The following is a 7,299-nucleotide window of genomic DNA, read 5'->3' as shown; positions in this document are numbered from 1 at the left end:
AGATCATAGTTTAAGCAATGTAACACACGGACACCCAGCCATTTAATGCAGCACGGTAATTCCTACTATTAGTGATGCATAGACACTCGATTGTTTTATCAAGTGAGGGGAGGGGTCCCTTCAGTGATTTCCCCCTGAAACACTGCCCAGACATTTTATAGGCAGTCATTTGGGTGCCACTCCCCCTCTGATGGTGTCACCCGGTGCACCCCGCTACTGACTCTTATAGATATGTGATACAGAATCTGCAAAATAATGTAAAGAGTACACAAACAGCTGACCAACCACAAGTGTTACCTTGGTAGGAAACCAACTAAAAAATCAGATTCCAATTCAGAACTAGGTGTGTAATACTATCTATCTATCTATCTATCTATCTATCTATCTATCTATCTATCTATCTATCTATCTATCTATCTATCAGCATAAATAGTTATAGGTTGCATTCCATGGCTTTCTAATCCTCTAAAATTTTATATCTGCCCAGTTCAATATAGATTTACATATTTTTCAATGGATGGATGAATGGATGTGCTGTCCAAAAAATAAATATGAATCTGTACTTACTGATACAAATTTGTTCTTAAGTTTTGTATTTGTAAGCATTGATGTGACTTTCCTTATCCATTAGAGGGCACCAGATATCAAACATAATATTACAATATCCACAGTTTTTTGCCTGATGCCCCCTTGTGGCTACTTGTTTTCATTCCACACAATTTCTCATCAGACATAAATTACTGTGTGATTTTGTATCTTTGTTTAGCAAGAAATAATTCAATTTTGTTTTATTATCCTTTTTTCTGGTTCTGTTGTTCTTGAATATAAATTTTGTGTATGTTTTAATTCAGTGGTTCTCAATGTTCAGTCTTGGTAGCCCCCTGTGACTGCAGGTTTTTGTCCCTCCCATTGGACCCTTACCTCCATTAAGTAAGTCTTTATTTCTGTGTTTTTTTAAAACTATCAGGAAGTTACAAACTGGTTATGTTATAATTTTGCTGTTGTAAGCAAAAATTTAGATGTGTTATATGGAAAAAGATGATCCGCTGTGGCCACCCGTTATGGGAGAAGAAGAAGAAGAAGAAGAAGAAGAAGATATTTAGATGTGTTTGATGTATAAGAATTCATTCTTTTTGCTTTCAGTATTTTTTCCCATTTTGTTAATATTCTGGTTCTTTAGACAAGTAGTGAGCACACAAGTGGGTGACACTGAGGTAGCTGCTCCTTTCAAAGTCATTTCTGCTGGTGTCTGCTCTGCTTGACATCAGTTGTCTGTATTCAGATATGATTAAGAAAACAAACATGAATTAAAAAAATAAACAAAATAAGCATTTAAAGATACCGAATCCATTCGAATATATCTTAATTTTCTGTAAGTGTAATTCTGACACAGCTACACTTTTTGAAATGCAAAATAAAAAGACGAAACAGGTCAGCACATCTCTCTATATATAAAATCCAACATCTGTCTGTTTGTCTGTCCGCTTTTCACATGAGAACTCCTTTATGGATTTAGAGCGGGTTTTTTCCGATAATTTGCTTGAACATTCTGGTTGAATTTGTGACCTATGTATCATAGTTCACTTGCGGTACCGGTTTATTTGAGCGAATCTGAGAGACATGCAATGGGAGGAGGGGAGGGGGGCGAGGCCCTCCTCACTCACGAACCAGCCTCGGAGCATTGCTTACCTCCGCTTAGCTAGTGAATGAGTGAACTACTTAACGATTAAGATTGTTTTTTTCTAGATTTGCTGGAACATTTTGCAACATTCTCTCAACACGCTAAGAATCATAGTTCAACGGCAGGAGTGATATATTCATGCTAATCCAAGACAGAGGTTGTGGGCCGATGGGTGGGGGAAGAGTGACATCAGGAGTGGGGAGCCAGGCAGGGCTCTCCTCACTGTTCTGTTTTAATACTACATGGGACATTTTGAAAGAAGGTTGGGAAGGAGAGGCTCTTCCCTCAACTAAAATTATAGAATATATCACGCAGTTACATGATAAATTTGGGAAAATTTCGACCTATCCTAAAAAGTCTCATGGAGGAGGCTCAAGCAGCACAGGCACACTATTATGACCGTTGCACGACGCTCTGAGAGTTCCAACCGGGGGATCGGGTCATGGTGTTGGTTCCCACCACCCATTATAAACTACTTGCTCATTGGCAGGGACCATACAAGGTTAAGGAGAGGAAAGAGCTTGTTGACTATTTGGTGAAACAGCCCAATCGTCATCCAAGCGAGCGGATATATCATGTAAATATGCTGAAAACAATGGAAGGAAAGGGATCCCGATCCCTCCTCCGGCCAGCCCCGCTCATTCTTTGCTCAGACCAACACCCTTAACTTTGGCTCTAACTTAAACACTCGACAAAGACGAGAGCTCGAAGCAGTTATCTCATCTGTCCCGGAGGTGGTAGACGAAAAACCCGGAAGGACTTCTCTAATCGCCCACGACATTGCAACCGCACCCGGGGTTATAGTCCAAGAGCGCCCCTATCGTCTTCCCGAGGCAAAGAAGGCTCAAGTGGAACTTGAATATATATAGAGAGAGGTAAGTTTGACACTTGTGCCTGTGTGTTTATAACTTGATTGAGATGTGTCTAGAACTTGATTGGAGTCCATTGAACTGATCCAGCAACATCCTTTCATCTTAACAGTGAATCTCGTACTCAAGGACACCTATGGAAATTAAGGGGAAGTGCAATTAGGACTGAAGCCAGGAAGAGTTATGGGACTCTGAAACAAACTACCGAGACATGGAGCTGAAGAACAGAAACCTTGGCAACCTTTTTAAAGAATCTAAATGAGAAATTATCCATTCATTATCTAACTGAATCCGAACACAGGGTCATGGGGTAAATGAGATATTAGGACAGCTTAAATATTAGCTAAATAAACGGGCTTGATGGATTGAATGGCCTCCTCTCATTTGTCAAATTTCTTATGTTCTTATGCACATTGATTAGAAAGGCACATGTGTGACTTTATATATAAGTCCCACAATTCACACTCTATATTAAGACAAAAAACAACCCATGAAGTCCAAGGAATGCTCTGTAGACACCCAAAATCCACAAAATTGCTTGTGTAACTTTTTGGAGAAATCTTTGTGAGGTGTTTTATAATAAAATACCTCTGTTTTGAACCCGTGATTGTATTTATTGTTGTCCAGGGATTGGGGCTCACTGGTTCCCCCTATCTGTCACACCAGCTATGTCAGCTCAGGACCTCAAAGCAGTGTGGAGTGTGGTGAATTTCGAAAGAGTTCTACTGGTACTCAACCACCTTCTGTGCAGGATATGGACATCACGTGCCACCTTATAAACCAGTTTTGGGGTGAAACATAACTCTAATACATTTCGACCAATCAGATCATTCCATTTACAAAACAATACATGTACCAAGAAGATCACATGTCTTTCTTTTCTTTTTTTTTAACTCTTCTGTAGTACAGCCTAAAAACCTAGGCATTCCCTTTCTCTTCTCCCAATTCACGGTTGTAAAGCTTGTGGCCCAACTGCAGAGTCAATTGCTTGTTTGAGATGCTAATAAAGCATTCCTGTTTGCCATCATCTCCTCATTTCTCCCATAGTAGCTACTTTGTGGTTACATATTCTATTTTTTTTATTTTAAATTGTGGCTTTCTCAGATGGACCTTGACACTGGACATATTAAGAAAAAAAAAGCCCTCTTTTCTAGAACAAGGTTTGTCTTCCCTGCCATGTAAATTTAGGATGTACAAGAACAACCTGGTAAGTGGAGAATGTATTATAAAGAAAGGTCAATGTGTCCTTACACTTTGACACCACAAGGGGGCACTTTAATATCAAGAAGAGGAGCTGATTTCACAGTGCAGCCAGCTTCTTGTAAGCATATAGCTGGAGAGGCTGAGGGATATAATCGTGAAAATGTACAGTGTGTTCCTTTTGAGTGAAACAATTATCCAGGCCACATACATTGAAATGATTCTCAATCAAATAATTTTCTTCTTTTCTTGTTTTAATGAGGCAGTTTAATTTTGAAATCATCTGCAGGCAATGTTTGGATCCTGACCACACAGAAATGTCTCATTTCAAAATTTTTGGAGTGCAGAGATGTATGTGGCTCTTGAAGAAAAAAAGTAGGAAAGTATGGTATAAAGACAGAAAGATATTAAAAATAATGTAGTACCAATCTAGAAAATGAAAGGAAGAGGGAGAAAAGGCATAGGTTGACAGAAGTGCTTGGAAAATAAATAAGAAAAAGAAAACAACAAAAAAAAACAGTTGTGTGCTTCTCAGAACAATATTATAGAAGGCTACATTTGTAAATAGATCCTGTGGAAGAAGAATGTAATCAGAACACACGACAATGATAAAGAGTTGGGGACACCACCCGGTGACCCTGTGTAATTGCAGAATTAAAAATCAGGAGGGGTCTCCCCTAGACTTTCTCATATACTCAGATATGGAGATGGATATTAGAGGAGTAAACCGCAAGACAATGATTATATTTTTATATTATGTGCATTAAAGAACCATCAAAAACAAATCAAATCAAATTAATAATATATTGAACAATTATTCTAACAGCAAAGTTGCAGCTGCATGAATAAAAGGTAAAGTATCACTTCCAGTTAACGGAAGTAGCCCAAAAGTTGATAGAAATCTACGTTTTGTTCCTAACACTTGTATGCAAAATTTGGCTGACCGAAGTGAAAGCGTACTCAAGTTATCGTGTTTACATACACACACACACACACACACACACAGACAGATACACAGACATAATTCCAAAAGTGCTATTTTCAGACTCAGGAAGGTCTAAAACGTCAAGATTCATCAAATACTCGAAAAGGAATTTTTGGAGGATTCCAATTCATTCTCAAAACTTTATATACGAGAAAGTCAGGGAGGTCTAAAACGTCGAGATTCATTAAAATCTTGACATCGAAACTTTGGACGATTACAATACTTTCCCTATACTTTGTAAAGACAGCCAACTTTTAACAGAAACTGAAAAAACATCTTTTTAGACACGAATCCACAACAGAACTGAATTAAAGATGGCTGTGTTCCGGTCTTATGAGTTCCTGGGCAGGAAGGGGCGGGTCCAGGAGGGCGGAAATCAGAAATGATGTCAGTGGTGGAATGGCAGTTACACCTCCGTTCTTTCGAGGGAGGAAGAGAAAGGGCATCACCTTGTTATCTTTACATACAAATGTTCTAATGAACTATTCTGATTTACGTTATCATCACACCTCTTTTGAACTTGTCTTGTCCAGCTTGTGCTGCCTGCCAGACTTTGCAAGGTTCCACATTGTGCTACAGCTTTGCAGCTCGTCTTTTCCTGCAGAGAAACCTGTAGGCAGCTGTAGTCAACTTACACCTTATAGAGAATTGTTTTTTAACTATAACATTGTTGTAAAAGTGTTGCCAATCAACAGCACTGCATAAATTGTAATTAAAAGCTTTGGATTGTAAGAGCTCATTCGTTTGGAATGAAACAATCATATGATACAAAACTAAAAGTGAAGCCCTTTACCGGTTCTACTTGGAAACTAAAGTGCAGCTTAAGCATCACATAACTGAGTATCAGACATCTCTATATAAATAAAATCCAACGTCTGTCTGTCTGTGTGTCTGTCTGTCCACTTTTCACGAGAGAACTACTTAACGTATTTAGATCGGGTTTTTTTTCTAGAATTTGCGTGAACATTCCAGTTGATTTTGCGACTTCTCTTATTGCGCTAAGTATCATAGTTCGCTTGCAGTACCGATTTATTTGCAAGAATCTGAGAAACTCACAGCGGGCCGAGGGGGGCGAGGCCCTTCTCATTCACACCCCAGCCTTGGGGCTTGTACCTTACCTCCATTTAGCTAACGAACAAGAGAACTACTTGATGGATTTAGCTCTGCTTTTTTTCTAGAATTTGCTTGAGCATTCCGGTTGATTTTGCAACTTCTGTCATCACGCTAAGTGTCATAGTTGGCTTTCAGGAGTGATATATTCTCGCTAATCTGAGACAGAGGCTGTGGGGCGAGGGGAGGGGGAATTGTGATGTCAGGAGTGGGGAGCCAGGCTGAACCCACCTCACTGTCCCATTTTACTTCCACGTGGGTGGAGCTGCGGGGCACGGCTAGTAATAAATGAACAAGTTATACCGTAACCCAGGCGTAATGATTGAGGTTCCTGTAAATTGATGAATACAACATTTATTGTCTGAGAACAGAGCCCTATAGTAACTTGGCCTAACGATCAGTGGATTCAGAAAGTATTCAGACTCCTTCACTTCCTGCACACATCATTGTATAGTAGATTTTATTTTAAATGGATTCTTTGGTCATTTTTTTCCATCAATCAATAATCAACAGTCCATAGTGACAAGCTAAAACCATGTTTTCAGAAAGGTTTGCAAATTTAATAAAATTCAAAAACTGAAATCTCTCATTCATGTTCAGATCCTTTGCTGATTGTGGGCAGGTGCATCCTGTTTTGCTTTTATTCTCCTTGAGATGTGTCTACAACTTGACTGGAGCCCACCTGTGGCAAACTGAACTCATTGGACATCATTTAGAAAGGCGCACACCTGGGTATATAAGATCCTACAATTCACACTGCATGTCAGGAAAAAAAAACAAGCCATGAAGTCCAAGGAACTCTTTTGTAGACCTCTTTGATCAAATTGTGGTGAGGCATAGATCAGGACAAGGGTATTAAACCATTTATGAAGCTTTGAGTGTTCCCAGGAGCACCATGGCCTCAATAATTGTGAAATGGAAGACGTTTGGAGCCACTAGGAATCTTCCTAAAGTTAGACATCTAGTCAAACGGATTAACTGGGTAAGAAGAACTTGGTCAGGGATGTGACCAAGAACCCAATGGTCACTCTAACAGAGTTTCAGAGGTCCTCTGCTGAGATGGTAAAACCTGTCAGAAGGATGACCATCTCAGCAGCTCTCCATCAATTAGACATGTATGGTCAAGTGGCTAACTCCCACTTGTAAGATTCTCTAGTCTGATAGGTAGAACTATGTCTGCACTATGCTTATCCTTTGCCTAACACCATCCCTACGGTGAGACAGTGGTAAAGACAGGGAGACTCATCAGAGTTGTCAAGGAAGGAAATTCAAAAAGGGCCTGGGAAAAATAATAACCTGCACCAAAGTGCACACCACCTCAGGCTATGGTGACAGTTCTCAGTTCAACAAGACAAAGACCCAAAACATACAGAAATGACAACACTGGAATAGCTTCACGGTTAATCTCTGACTATCCTTGAGTGGTCCAGCCAAAGGCCATATGGAAACCTCAT

Source organism: Erpetoichthys calabaricus, chromosome 12 (assembly GCF_900747795.2).
Source record: "Erpetoichthys calabaricus chromosome 12, fErpCal1.3, whole genome shotgun sequence".
Lineage (NCBI taxonomy): Eukaryota > Metazoa > Chordata > Cladistia > Polypteriformes > Polypteridae > Erpetoichthys > Erpetoichthys calabaricus.
This window is presented reverse-complemented; position numbering follows the sequence as displayed.